We start from the raw sequence: 14,039 nt of genomic DNA, 5'->3' as shown, positions 1-14,039 counted from the left end.
TCTCATGGATCCTGGTGGTTGACTGTTGACAAAGGTGAGGTATTTTAAGGCCTGGCTCAACAATGTCCAGTGACCACAGATGTCTAGGAAACCACATATCTCTGACAGAAGACTCCATGTGAGCGTTTTCCTCTGCATAAAATTTCTCTCTGGGAAATGTCCACTTACACCAGGGCCTGGCCAGTGGGTTTCTCTCAGACTCATTAGCCAGTGCTTCAAAGGCTTGGCAAGTCAGTACCCAGGATCCTTCAAGAGCAACTCAGAATTTCCAAGAAGTGGCCTTTGTACATAATGCTTCAAAGAAATACATTTGGGTGGGCCTGGCGCCTGTTGCAGCTAAATCTGAAGGAGCAGCACACCCGTGGCTAGCGTGCATGTGGCCCAACAGATGCTTTCACCACACGCCAGCCTGGCTTCCCAGTAATTTCAATAAGACATAAAACAGAGGCCCTGGCTATCTGGGATCATTAAAACAGCTCTTGTCCTGCTCTCTTTAACCAGAGGGTGAGCTCAGGCGTTCTGGTTGGGCTGCCACTGAATTAAATACCTCCCTTCTGGTACCATATCCCCCTCCCACCCAACGTTGAGTCACACAGGTTTTTTTTGTATCCTGTCGGGGGCTGTGGACCATAGAAAGTTAGCCAGGAAGTTCAGAAAAGCCACAGTGACTTCAATGGGTCTAGGGGGCTTCCAAATTGGTCTTTACCTGCCTTGTTTTATGACATTCCTGAGAAAGCAGAGGCTTAGCTATCTTTCTGGTGATGGTGACAGAGCCTGCGTGTCCTTGCTCTGTCCCAGGGATACTTCCTGACTTTAGTGCCCAAAGGAGAGGTTCAAGTTGACATTGAATCACTGGAGACATCTTAGTCTGAAAGTAGAGTGAGATAGCTCTCTGAGGTTGAGCTTAGGTTTTGTTTTTTGTTTTTTTTTTCTTTGTTTGCTTTGTTTTTTAATTTACCTTAACTTTGCCTCTTTATTCTCAGTATTATTGATGTGGTGAAGCAATGGAACACTGGTAAATATTTGGAATGGCAGATTGTCAGAGGCAGGGTTCAGCAAAGCATAGTAGTTCACATTGCTGCTCATTACCTTTGCTAGCCGGATCAAATATACCACACCATGGTTCCATTTTAATCACAGCTACCTTCTCATTACTTTTATTCCGTATTTAAACTCTAAGAATTCCGAAATGAATTACTTTGGAAGAACAGACAAAACCAAACCAGACCAAACCAAACCAAACCAAACCAAAAACCAATCAACCAAAAAAAAAAAAAAAAAAAAACCAAACCTAGAAATGAACCCAAACTTATTTGGGCTCTTCTATAGCCAACTTGGACCATAGGGGGAAAATTACTATTGCTGTTTCTAATGAACAATACCCCACCCACCCACCCACACACACACCCTTCACATAATGAGTTAGGGACTTTTTCATAAGCTAGAAGCGGGTCGAGGTTATCCCTTACCCATATTATCTGACAGATAACATATTTCCAGACAAACAATTTAGTATTAAAATGCTTCTGACAGCATATTTACTGCTAGGTTAGAGTCTTATAGATCATTTATTAATAGGAAAAATAGAGCAAAGAGGTGTCTCTAAGGGAGAGCCAATGGGGAGGTAAGGTCAGGAGAGGAACCTTATAAATAGTGTTCTTGTATTATGTTAATCCTTACACAAGCTCACAGCAGCATTTTATTCCAGCATGCTATAGACGCAGTGAAGCCGTAGGTAGCTTCGTCAGGCACAAAAAAATATGTTCTTCTTGCCTGCGGATGCCAAAGTAAATAGAAATCAATGGAAGACAGCAAATGTGCTGAAGTCATTTCAATAAAGGAAGTGCCTGTTAATTTAAAATTTGCACTTGACATTGGTAAGGACTAAGAGTGGGAAGTAATGTCCTACGCTGACTTCTGAAGTCACTCTGCTCATCACTTATCTTGTATTTCTTTACTGCTGCAAAAATAGTCTTATAAGTAAGCAGCACATCTAATCGTGGTACAGCTTTAAAGTAAGATGGAGAATAGACGCTGCGTATGCCTGAGTGTGAAGACTTGAGGACATTTGCATATAAAGGACCTTATCATACCGTGCTTGGATCAAGTGGCCTGTGTGTGAGTGCCCGTGTGCTCATGCATGTATCTGTGTTTCAGAAAGTTCAAATGGTGCCTCCTGCTGTTTTCAAAACCAGGCAAATATGCTTGAGGCCTGTTGGTAATTTGGAAGAGGAAGATATACACAGAGCCTAAGGTGGCCACCGGAAATTAGAAAGGGTCTTGGCTGCCCCGAGCAAAAATGAATGCGACATTGTATCACTAAATAATTGGAGGGGTGGGTCTGTGTGGTTGATGCTAAGCAGGTGTCCATAAATCAGCATAGATGTTTGTAATTAATCGATATGAGTGCTAATAGGAAAGGGTTTTCAATAAGCTAGCCTGTGTCTCCTTCAGCTAAACCTCTTAGAGGTCATAGCTTGTTATTTTGTTCCCCAATGGACAGAGAAGCTATTATCGGGCATTTCACTCAGTGTCATAACCTCTGATGAGCTACTCCCCTTAGCCTCAGTGAAACACCCACTGCCTTAGCCAGTCACAACTCATTGTTGGTCAGAGCTGTGGTATCCCACACTCTGTTGGAACACCCACTTCAAGGAAGGCTCTTCTTTTTAGAGGAACCACAATGTTTGTTAGTTCCTAAGGCAACATTTTCGGATGGCCTTGTTAGGTCAGAATAGCCTGTTCTGTGGGCGAACAGAACCTGCCTCAGGGAGGTCAGCTTCACACAACAGGCCCAGAACACCCTCTCTCCTTCCCTTCGCTGAAGAGGAATCATATTCTCTTGATTCGTTTGTCAGATGTGTGGGAATTTCTGAGTTGTACGGTTTGGTTCCACTACACCTTGCAAGTCTGAAGGTGAGGACTTATTAAATCCAAGTAACGTTTCTATAAAGGAGTGGTAGGCCAGGACTGTGTCAGAAGCTGAGGAAATGATACAGTGGAAAAGTACTGGCCCAGTGTTGAAGTCTGCTCTGCACTCTTGCTGGACAGCAACCAGGATCAAGGAGAGAGCAGCAGGAGGCTGGGGGAGTCCTTTTGGAGACAAAATAGAGATATATTCAAAGCATGTGCAGAGACAATTGGTATGAGAGGTCATGAAAGAGAACCACAGGCTGACTGCTCCATTTGGTAAAGGAAAAACAAGATACTGTTTATCTAAACCCATCAAACTAGGAAAAATACTTTCAGGACCTTATTTATTTAATTTTTATTTTTTTAAGATCAAGGAAACTGTAAGAACACATGTCATAGTCCGTCTGGATCTAGACCAGTAGGATAGGCCTGATAGAGTGAAGGGATGTAGTCATACAGTCTGACTTACGATGTCTCCTACCCCTGTAGGCCACACATATCAGTAATCCTTGAAGATTCCAGGCAGACTAGATCACAGCATATTAGGTGGGCATTGGGATAGCGGCTGAAGTCATAGCAGGGTTCGCCAAGGCCAGGTCAACATGACCAGGAGGCAGAAGAGGGAAAGAGTTTGAGCTCTGGGCAGAGTCCACTCCTTTTACATGTTTTAAAGATGATCTCAACGATGAGAAAGAGATAGGAAAGAAAACTCATTAAAAATTGCCAAAGATGAGCTGTGGCTGGGACGGCTCAGATGGGTGATGGGAAGATGTAGATAGACCACGACACATTTTCTCTTTCTAAAATGAGCTAACAGCCTTACCATGAAGAGAAGGGATGACGTATTCCGGTAAAAAATAATCGAGCGTCTCTAGAATGTGAAACAGTCAGGTTTCAGCTAGCAGCTTAGTTGGCAGGGTGAATCACTCTTGATGAACATGCCTGCAGGTTCCATGGGAGGGAACCATTTCTCTCTCGCTGAACTGAACTCTCTGAGTGTGCTAGAATGCTAAGAACACCCTGTTACCGAACCCGTTGACCAATATCAGGAACTGACCACACATCAGGCCAGGGTGAGGATCTCTAAATTTCCTTCTACTTTGTATTAAAGGTTTCTCCAGTAGTGAAAGTTACCTTTCTGGAAATATTTGGAAGAGTGAGATGCCACACCTTCAGTTTCTAGCAATGTATTTGTTTAGCAATGTATTTACCGTTTGGCCTTAGAAGCTTAAGTGGGAAAAACACTTGGAGCATTTCTCTCTCAGGGATGTTTCTCATAAATTCTCAGCATGATTCTGCCGAAAGACTTCACTTTCTCTGTCAAACCCTAATATAATATAGATGTGCTTCTGTTCTCATCTTAGAATCTCCTTCCTATAGGCAAGGGCAGATAGTGGCAAATCAGAGAATCCTGACATTGCTCCAATGGGTTAAATCATATGTCAAAGGCACAGCAATAAGGCATTACAAGTTTTTCATTACATAACATATCACCCGGGGGGAAATATTTGGGGCAACTCTTCTAATTCATCTGCCTGATATTGGATATTGCTTGAGCACATCTCATGTCTTTTGTTTCAAAGCAATGGTAACCGGCTCTTTCTTTCTTTCTTTCTTTCTTTCTTTCTTTCTTTCTTTCTTTCTTTCTTTCTTTCTTTCTTTCTTTCTTTCTTTTGTCGAACATGATTTTAATATTCTCAACTGTTAATATTCAACAAACAGAAGAATAATTTTAAGATATATTTCATTGTTACGTCTCCATTTTCATTTCTGATTTTAATAATTTGGATACTGTCTCTGTGCTCTCTGGTTAGTCTGGCTAAGGGTTTATCTATCTTGTTGATTTTCTCCAAGAACCGGCTCCCGGCTCTGTTGATTTTTGTGTAGTTCTGTTTGTTTCTATTTGGTTGATTTCAGCCCTGAGTTGATTATTTCCTGCCATCTACTCCTCTTGGGTGTATTTTCTTCTTTTTGTTCTAGAGCTTTCAGGTGTGCTATCAAGATGCTAGTGTAAACTCTCTCCAGTTTTTTTTTTTTTTTTTGGAGGCACTCAGAGCTATGAGTTTTCCTCTTACTACTGCTTTCATTGTGTCCCATAAGTTTTGGTATGATATGTCTTCATTTTCATTAAATTCTAAAAAGCCTTTAATTTCTTTCTTTCTTTCTTCCTTGACCAAGTTATCATTGAGTAGAGCATTGATCAGCTTCCATGTGTATCTGTGCTTTCCATTGTTTTTGTTGGTATTTAAGACAAGCCTTAGTCCTTGGTAATCTAATAAAGTGCATGGGATTATTTCAATCTTCTTATATCTGCTGAGGCCTATTTTGTGACTGATTATATGGTCAATTTTGGAGAAGGTACCATGAGGTGCTAAGAAGGTATATTGTTTTGCTTTGTTAGTTCCATTTGGTTCATAACTTCTGTTAGTTTCACTATGTCTCTGTTTAGTTTCTGTTTTCATGATCTGTCCATTGATGAGAGTGGGGTGTTGAAGTTTCCCACTATTATTGTGNGGGGTGCAATGTGTGTTTTGAGCTTTAGTAAAGTTTCTTTCATGAATATGGGTGCCCTTGAATTTGTAGCATAGATGTTCAGAATTGAGAGTGCATCTTGGTAGAATTTTCCTTTGACCAGTATGAAGTGTCCTTCCTTATCTTTTTTGATAACTTTTGGTTGAAAGTTGATTTTATTTGATATTAGAACGGTTACTCCAGCTTGTTTCTTGGAACCATTTGCTTAGAAAGTTGTTTTCTAACCTTTTACTCTGAGGTAGTGTATGTCTTTGTCACTGAGGTACATTCCTGTATGCAGCAAAATGCTGGGTTCTGTTTATGTATCCAGTCAGTTAGTTTATGTCTTTTTATTGGGGAATTGAGCCCATTGATGTTAAGAGATATTAAGGAAAAAAATAATTGTTACTTCCTGTTATTTTTGTTGTTAGAGGTGGAAATTATGTTTGTGTGGCTATCTTCTTTTGGGTTTGTTGAAAGGTTTTTTGCTCTTTTCTAGGGTGTAGTTTCCCTCCTTGTGTTGGTGTTTTCCACCTATTATCCTTTGTAGGGCTGGATTTATGGAAAGATATTGTGTAAATTTGGTTTTGTCATGGGATATCTTGTGTTATCCATCTATGGTAATTGAGAGTTTTGCTGGGTATAGTAGCCTGGGCTGGCATTTGTGTTCTCTTAGGGTCCATATGACATTTGCCTAGGATCTTCTGGCTTTCATAGTCTCTGGTGAGAAGTCTGGTGTAATTCTGATAGGTCTACCTTTATATGTCACTTGACCGTTTTTCCTTACGCTTTTAATAGTCTTTGCTTAGTGCATTTGGTGTTTTGATTATTATGTGACAGGAGGAATTTCTTTTCTGGTTCAGTCTATTTGGAGTTCTGTAGGTTTTCTGTATGTTCATGGACAACTCTTTTTTTAGGTTAGGGAAGTTTTTTTCTATAATTTTGTTGAATTGGCTTTTTAAGTTGGGAATCTTTGCTCTTTTCTATACCTATTAACCTTAGGTTTCATCTTCTAATTGTGGCCTGGATTTCCTGGTTGTTTGGGGTTAGGAGCTTTCTGCTTTTTGTATTTTCTTTGACTGTTGTGTCAATGTTTTCTATGGTATCTTCTGCACCTAAGATTCTTTCTTCTATCTCTTATATCTGTTGGTGATGGTTACATCTATGACTCCGGATCTCTTTCTTAGGTTTTCTAACTTCAGCGTTGTCTCCCTTTGTGATATTTTTATTGTTTCTGTTTACATTTTTAGATCTTGGATGTTTTCTTCATTTCCTTAGCCTGTTTGATTGTGTTTTCCTGTAATTCTTTAAGGGATTTTTGTGTTTCCTCTTAAAGGGCTTCTACCTGTTTACCTGTGTTCTCCTGTATTTCTTTAAGGGAGATGTTTATGCCCTTCTTAAAGTCCTCTATCATCATCATGGTGTGATAGTGTTTCCAGGACTTGCTATGGTGGGAGAATTGGGTTCTGATGATGCCAAGTAACCTTGGTTTCTGTTGCTTATGTTCTTATGCTTGCCTCCCGCCATCTGGTTATCTCTAGCACTACCTGCCCTTGCTATATCTGACTGGAGTCTGTTCTTCCTGTGATCCTGGTTGTGTCAGAACTTCTCAGAATTCAGCTGTCTCTGGGATCCTGTGATTCTGGGATCCTATGATCCTGAGATCCTGGGTATGTCAGAGTTCCTGCGAATCAAGCTGCCTCTGGGACCCTGAGATCCTGGTGTGACCAAGCTCTTGAGATCCTGGGATCCTCTGATCCTGGGCATGTTAGAGCACCTGGGAGTGGAGCTTCTTCTGGGTGTTGAGGGACTGGGTGCAGAGTTTGCACCCAAGGTCTGCTGGGGCACCTCTGATCCTCTGATCCTGGGTGTGTTAGAGCACCTAGGAGTAGAGCTTCCTCTGGGTATTGTGAGACTGGCTGCAGACTTCGCACCCAAGATCTACTCAGAGCACCAGCCCAGACCAGAAGGAACCTGTGCTACTGGTCTTGTGGAGTTCCTGGGTGGCTGGTAACCTGCTCTTTAAGGAACTATTAAGGGCTTATTACCTTCTTGTTTATTGCTAGATTCCTTTTCCCCTTGGTCTCTATTTCCCATTACCCATCTGCTCTTTCTATCTAACTTTGCTTCAGAGTATAGCATGCAGCTTCATCCACTGTTTCATGTAAGGGCCACAATGATGTCAGAACTTGTTTCATGTCTTGGTATGGTGTTAGTGGAAGGGTGCAAAAGAAATATGAGATGGCTCATGTTCTCAAAGAGGAACAAGATGTCAGTCTACAGGTGGAAAACAATTCATTATCAGTATGATTACACTGTAGGTGAGGAGTCAAGATGCTTAAAATGAAAAGATTTTCATTTAAATCTTAAATGGGGGAGGGGTGCTGGAGCTATGGCTTAGAGGGTAAGAACACTCGCTGCTCTCCTGGGGGAGCAGAGTTTGATTCTCAGCACCCATGTGGTAGCTCACAATTGTCTGTACCCCTGCGGGCACCAGGCATGCACATGGTACGCAGACATTTATGAAGACAAAATATATTCATACAGACAAAATAATAGTAACTTTAATTCTTTTTAAAAAAAGAAAAGTAGAGGTTGATAAAACATGAATTCCTGGCTCCAAGTTGCAAATCAAAACAAAATAAAATAAAATAAAACAAGAGTAGCTCTTTTAACTAAGAAATTCTTTTGGGGAATGAAGGTAATATATAACTTTTAGTAAAGAATAAAGGGAAATACATTTTGGAATGAAAGAATGCTTGACCATACAGGGTGGCCGGGCTGGGAGTGGAGGAGCTGACCCTCTGAATCAAGGAAAGAAGGTGAATGCGGGAGTTAACTACTTCTGTTCACCTCCAAGGAAGCTCTCTTCCCAGAATGTCTTTGAAGTGTTATTTAGACTCCTATTCCTGAACATTAGGCTCATCAGAAGCTCATCATTTCCTAGAAGAATCGTGCCATCAAATGGCAGTTTTAATAATCAGAAGCCTTTTCATTAATATTGATCTCATATATATTTTTTTCTCTTAACTCTGCTTTTCATTGATCTCCTTTCTGATCTCTGTGGCTAGCAGCGAGGTGTCAGCTTATGAATACTAACTCAGCTGCCAGGCTGAAGACCTGAGTGGCAATCTAGGCGCAGCGCATCCAGGAAGGGGGAGCAGATGTCCTGGTTTTAGGGGAGCATGGAAGCTCTTAAGGCTATCCGAGGCAGAGAGTAGGAGAGTCATTTTAGCTCTGAGTGTGATCAACATGACTCCACGTTAGGAAAGAGTGCTGGAGAGTACATTTTGGAGACCAGAAAGCATGTGGGAGGAAGCTTGAAGCTTGCAAAGTGAATGGTATGCTGCTCCATTGAACAAATTACACCTCATCTCACAAAGGAGCTTGGTGCTGGGCATGGTGGCACATGACTTTAATCCCAGCACTCACTAAGCAAAGATCTCTGTGAGTTTGAGGGCAGCTTGGTTCACATAGGGGATTTCAAGCCAGCTAGGGCTGCATAGTGAGACCCAGAAGTGCAAAAACAAAATGAAATGGAAAAAAAAAATGATGGAGATGTCTTCAAAAGTCTTTCCATTTTAGTCCACTGTAATTCTATGGCTTTGGAACTAAGAGGGGGGCATTTATGGAGTAAGTAAAATTTGAATTGTTGTGAGTAAAGAGCATAAGATTCTGGAATGCAAGTGAAAAAAATACTGAATCCAAGAACATTATGGAGTGGACTCTCAAAGGCCAAGATGACGTCTTTACTCTTGAGACACGGAGAAAACAAGATTAATTCTAACCTAATTTCTGGGCCAGGGGCACAGCTGAAGCATAGCTTTTGGCTTGAAGGAAAAGTTTTCCTAAGCAAAACTAGCTGGAAAGGAAGGGGTCGCGCAGCATGTGGAATCTGAGCATTTTAAAGACGAGTGGAAAGCTTGGGTAAGAGGTGCAGGTAGCTAAGAAACAGAGTTTGTTGGGAGTCACAAGAGGAGGTGGTGCTTCTCAGGCAAGAAGAATTCAAACCAGGGAGGATGCTCAAGTGTGAGAATCCTGCTGAAGGGAAAGAAAAAGAGCTGTCAGAGAGTGAGGGAGCAGGCTCGGAAGGATGTGGTGGGGGAAGCAGAGGGAGCAACAGAGGAAGGGACTAAAGAGTCTCTGGAAGCCACTGAAAGTCCCGTCAGTGAGGCAACAGGCCTGAGAACCACTTTGTAATGAATTGAGCAAGGCAGACAGTCATCCAACAGAAAATTATTCACCATGTCTTAGGGACCCAGTACTGTTGTAAGTACCCCGGGGATTGCAGTAGTAAGTAAACCACTGGAGATAAGCAAGACAAACAGCAGGCTGAGCATTACCACAGAATGATGTGAGGGCAGACGGTTCCTTCAGATTAGATGGCTGGTGGGTGAGAAGCTCCGTCAGCAAAGACACCAGCCAGGGACAGGCCCCAGGGTGGGAGAAGACTGAGAAAAAGAGGAACATCTCAGAGGGCAGAGACCTTTTCTGAGAAGGCTGTAATTATGTTAGATTTTCAGGAAAGACCAGGATAAGAACTTTGAACTGTGTTCCAGGTATGCCCCTAGGTATAAAAGGAAAGAGGGGAGTTTAAAGTGTGGGGGTGTGGGGGTGGGTGTTGGGGTGTAATTTGTTCAAAAGTTTATCTTGTCTATCTCTTGGAAAATGATTCTATTGGAACGTAGGTGGAAGCAGGGGCCAATGGAGAAGCTACTCCAACAGAGAGAAGCTAATGGTGGTTTAGAACAGGTGGTGTTAGTGGAGATGAAGGGAAGGGACTAGATTTGGGATGTAATTCTGAAGTAAAGTTTATAGAATTTATCCATGGCTTAGATGGAGAAAAAAAGATATATTTTGTTTGTTTGTTTGTTTTAAAAACAAACTCCTGGCTAGCCTGAAATTCACTATGTAGACCAGACTGGCCTTTAACTGTGGCCCTATTTCTGCCTCTGTACCACACACTCAGCTTTGTTTCCTCTTTTCTTCCTAGATTAAATCTGACAGTCACATACACCGATTCATTAAAATTAACGGGACAAATGGAAATCCCCATTTCCAACTCGATCCTGTGTAACTGTTTTCCTCCTGTGTGGGAGCTATATAGTTCCAGTCCTATTCATTTGGTAAGCATTTGTGGACACCCACTGTGTACTAAGTGTTGTTGCTAGATTCTAAAGTCATAAACAGGACAGACATAGTCTCTTCTTCCTTGGCTTTGGGGTTGAGTGACATAGGTTATTACTTCTATGTTTAATACACAGCTTATACATGAATGAATACATGTGATAGGGAAGGCCAACAAAGACATACACACAATGATGTGAATCAGAACATCAGGCAGATATAGCTTGGGTTATCACAAAGGCTCCCTTCAGAACCTGGCATTTGAAATATTTGAAGAATGATGACAGAAAAATTTAAAAGCCTTGTGGTGGAAAAAAAAAGACATCCAGACCCAAGGAACATAAAATGGCAGTGTTACTGGAGCCAGGTGAAGAAGCAGACAAAATGATATTAGAAGGGTGGTTAGTCAGAGGTTGAGCAGATGGTGCAGGCCTTCACTGTTCTTTATAAGGACTTTGGTCTTTAGTCCAAGAGTAATAGACGAGGATGATGTAATTAGATTTTCAACAATGTCTCTGGCTATAGAAATAAAAACCGACTTGACTTTCACATTTAGAGAATCTAGGGGAAAGCATGGGTGGGCTAAAGTCTGACTCAAGAGCTGCCTTGTGCAGGGTGTGGAGAGAACAAAGCACCTTGTGATTGGAACCAGCCACACAGTATGTCACAGTTACCTTTTCAGATATGCATATTTCAGAAAGAACACATTTTCCTTTCTGGGCTTCAATCAACTGAACCAACATGCCACACTTTAATACTTCCCTTTCTTTAAAGGCACCCATTTAAATGGCTCTCAATTTTTACTATCACAAACAATACTTCTCTGGGATATTTCTGAACATTTATCTTTGCTCTTGAGAGACAGAGAAATAAAAATGCCAGGTTAGAGTACATGAACATTTTTACATTTTATTAGATTATGAAAAAGTGTACTGAAAAGATATGATGCTGATTTTGAGTAGTGTTTGAAGGGAAAATGTTGAGCTGGTGTGTAATACCAGAACCAAGTGTGTAGAAACATGAGAACCAACAAGATGCTAGAATGGTGGTGTTGTAGTAAGCTGTTGGGTTCCCAGCCTCCTATGGTGGGAAGTTCATAATCAGAATTTGCCATAAGCCTCAGAGGGGTAGCACTGACCTTTTGACTTGCAAATCTGCCTGAACAGCCACCACCTGAGTTTTTGTTGCTTATACCACAAACAGAAGACTTCTGAGCCACTGGTGGCCAGAGGCAAGAATCCCAGGGGACTTTTTCTCAGTTAATCTCTTTATATCCCTCAAGAATCATGGCAGTGTGCAGTGTTGGGGTAGTAGTTCAGTGGTAGAGCTTTTGCCCGGCATGTGCATGGCTCTGGGTTCTTAATTCAATACTGCAACTGCAATAAAGTCAGCCCTTCCAACTGCGAAGGCTTCTTCTCTTCTGGATTCTAGAGCAACATACCCTGCTTTCCTTTTCCTCCCTGGACCAAACTGTGAGTTTCTTGCCCCCTTTTCATCCCTCAAGCACAGGTGCTTCTCAGCTTTGGTCCTAGACCCTCTAGTCTGTTTTCAGATTCTTTCCTCAGCAGTTTTATTTCTTTTTTTTCTCCATGCGCAGTGACTTTCACATGGCAAGTTTCAACCTAGCATTTCTAGTCCAAGCATCTCCTGAGTTTCAGGCTCATCCGCAGCTAGGCTGGCCCAGATGGGTTGATTTCCACATCTAATTTGTTCCCTCCACTTCTTTCTTTCTCCTGAATTGGTGAAAGACATTTCCATACCTCTGGATGGTGACAGGAAGAAGCTCAGAATCCCATGGAATCTCCCCTTTTCCTTCACCTTTTCAGTTCAGTATGCTGACAGACTCAGTCAACTCCACTTCCCAACTGCACTTGACTCTGTCCGTTTTTTCTTCCCCCCTTTTCCCTAGTCTAAGCAATTTCTCATCATTTCACCATGTTGTCATTTACACATCCTCTCTCCCATCTGTTCTCCACACAACAAATGGAGATATGTTTGTAAAATGTTAGCAGACCGTTTTACTCTTCTGGTTGAAGCTATCGGAGACTTTTTCTTAGGGACTTTGGAAATGCAAATGGGACGAACACCTAAGGGTTTCTCCCTGGATGGTTTCAACAGGCTTGGTTTGCACACACATACACACACACACACACACACACACACACACACACACACACACCTTATCTTCTTGGCCCTGTCAAGCCTTTGCCCATCGCAGGGCTAGGCTCCGATCCTTTCTGCCTGAGCTACCTTCCCCAGTATCTTCACATAGCTAACCTTTACATCATGACTTAGTGTCACTCCTCAGGAGGTCTCACAGCAGCCTCTCTGATTTTGTCCTCTATCAAAACTCTCCATTTTCCTCTACTTCTTTGCCTTTCAAGAATCATAATAATTTCACGTAAATTCATGAAAGTTCACATGGCTTGATAATCTTCTAATTCTCATAAGCAAGTACCATCTTCCTGTACTGTAAATCACTGATAGTGTAGTTCAGTACTATTTACCACTTAGAAAGCAGAGTAGGAGGGCTGGAGAGATGACCCAGCAGTTAAGAGCACTTCTTAGTCCTGAAGAGGACCCAGGTTTAATTCCCAACACCCACATGGTGGTCCCCAATCATCCATTACACTGTAGTACATAGATATACATAGGGGGAAATACTTGCATCTATAAAATGAAATAAATCTGAAAAAAATTTTAAAAGAAAGAAAATAAAGTGTTAGTTGATTTTCTTCTTTCTCCTAATATCTCTTCTCCCAAGAGTCAAAGTCCCTGAGCCCATCTTGAATGTGAAGTTACTTGTTACCTTTTGTGTCTCACCAAACCAGAGTCTCAACAACTCGAAAGGTAATTTTCCTTATGCAGTAGTAGATCAAACCACATCTCTTTCTTTTTAAAAATTAATTTTTGGAGAATTTCAAGCAATGTATTTTGATTATATTCACTCCCAAACTCTCCTCCTAAATACTCCCAGATCCACTCCCAAGCCCCTGACCTCATAACTTTTGTACTTTGTAAAAATTAGCCTCCTAAGTCCAATTTGAATTGCCCGTATACTGCTGGTTCTGGGTCCACCCACTGGAGAATGGTTGCTTTACTAGGAACTACATCCTTAAAGGAAGCTATCTTTTCTAAGGCAGCAGCCATCGCTATCCAAAGATCCTCTGTTACAGGTAGGAGCTCATAGATCCCCTTTCTCTCCATTCTAGAACATTGGTCTGGTTTGATCTTGTGTAGGCAAACCTCAGCTGCTATGTGTTCTCTGGTCCTCCCTGATTTCTGCCTCTTAGGTTTTTTATCTTCTCCTTCTTCCATGGTGTCTCTGAGCCTTGGGGAAGGGGTGTGATATGATGTGCCATTTGTGGCTCAGTACTCCAGGGTTACTCACTGTGTTTGGGCAAGTTGTGAATTTCTGCACAAAGAAGCTTCTCCCATGAGATCTGACACCTCCACTATACTACAGGCAGAGGCAGGCACACTCACAA

At 41.7% G+C, this 14,039-nt stretch overlaps 1 long non-coding RNA gene across 1 annotated transcript in view; it reads left to right on the top strand.

Moving 5' to 3' along the window:
* The first annotated feature begins 10,444 nt into the window (after nucleotides 1-10,444).
* LOC115063642 overlaps nucleotides 10,445-14,039 on the top strand; it is a 29,176-nt gene continuing 25,581 nt past the window's right edge. The window contains exon 1 of the long non-coding RNA XR_003843527.1: nucleotides 10,445-10,550. This is a non-coding gene — a long non-coding RNA (uncharacterized LOC115063642). The remainder of the gene's footprint in view (nucleotides 10,551-14,039) is intronic.

This window comes from Mus pahari, chromosome 3 (genome assembly GCF_900095145.1).
Source record: "Mus pahari chromosome 3, PAHARI_EIJ_v1.1, whole genome shotgun sequence".
Classification (NCBI taxonomy): domain Eukaryota; kingdom Metazoa; phylum Chordata; class Mammalia; order Rodentia; family Muridae; genus Mus; species Mus pahari.
This window is presented reverse-complemented; position numbering and strand designations above follow the sequence as displayed.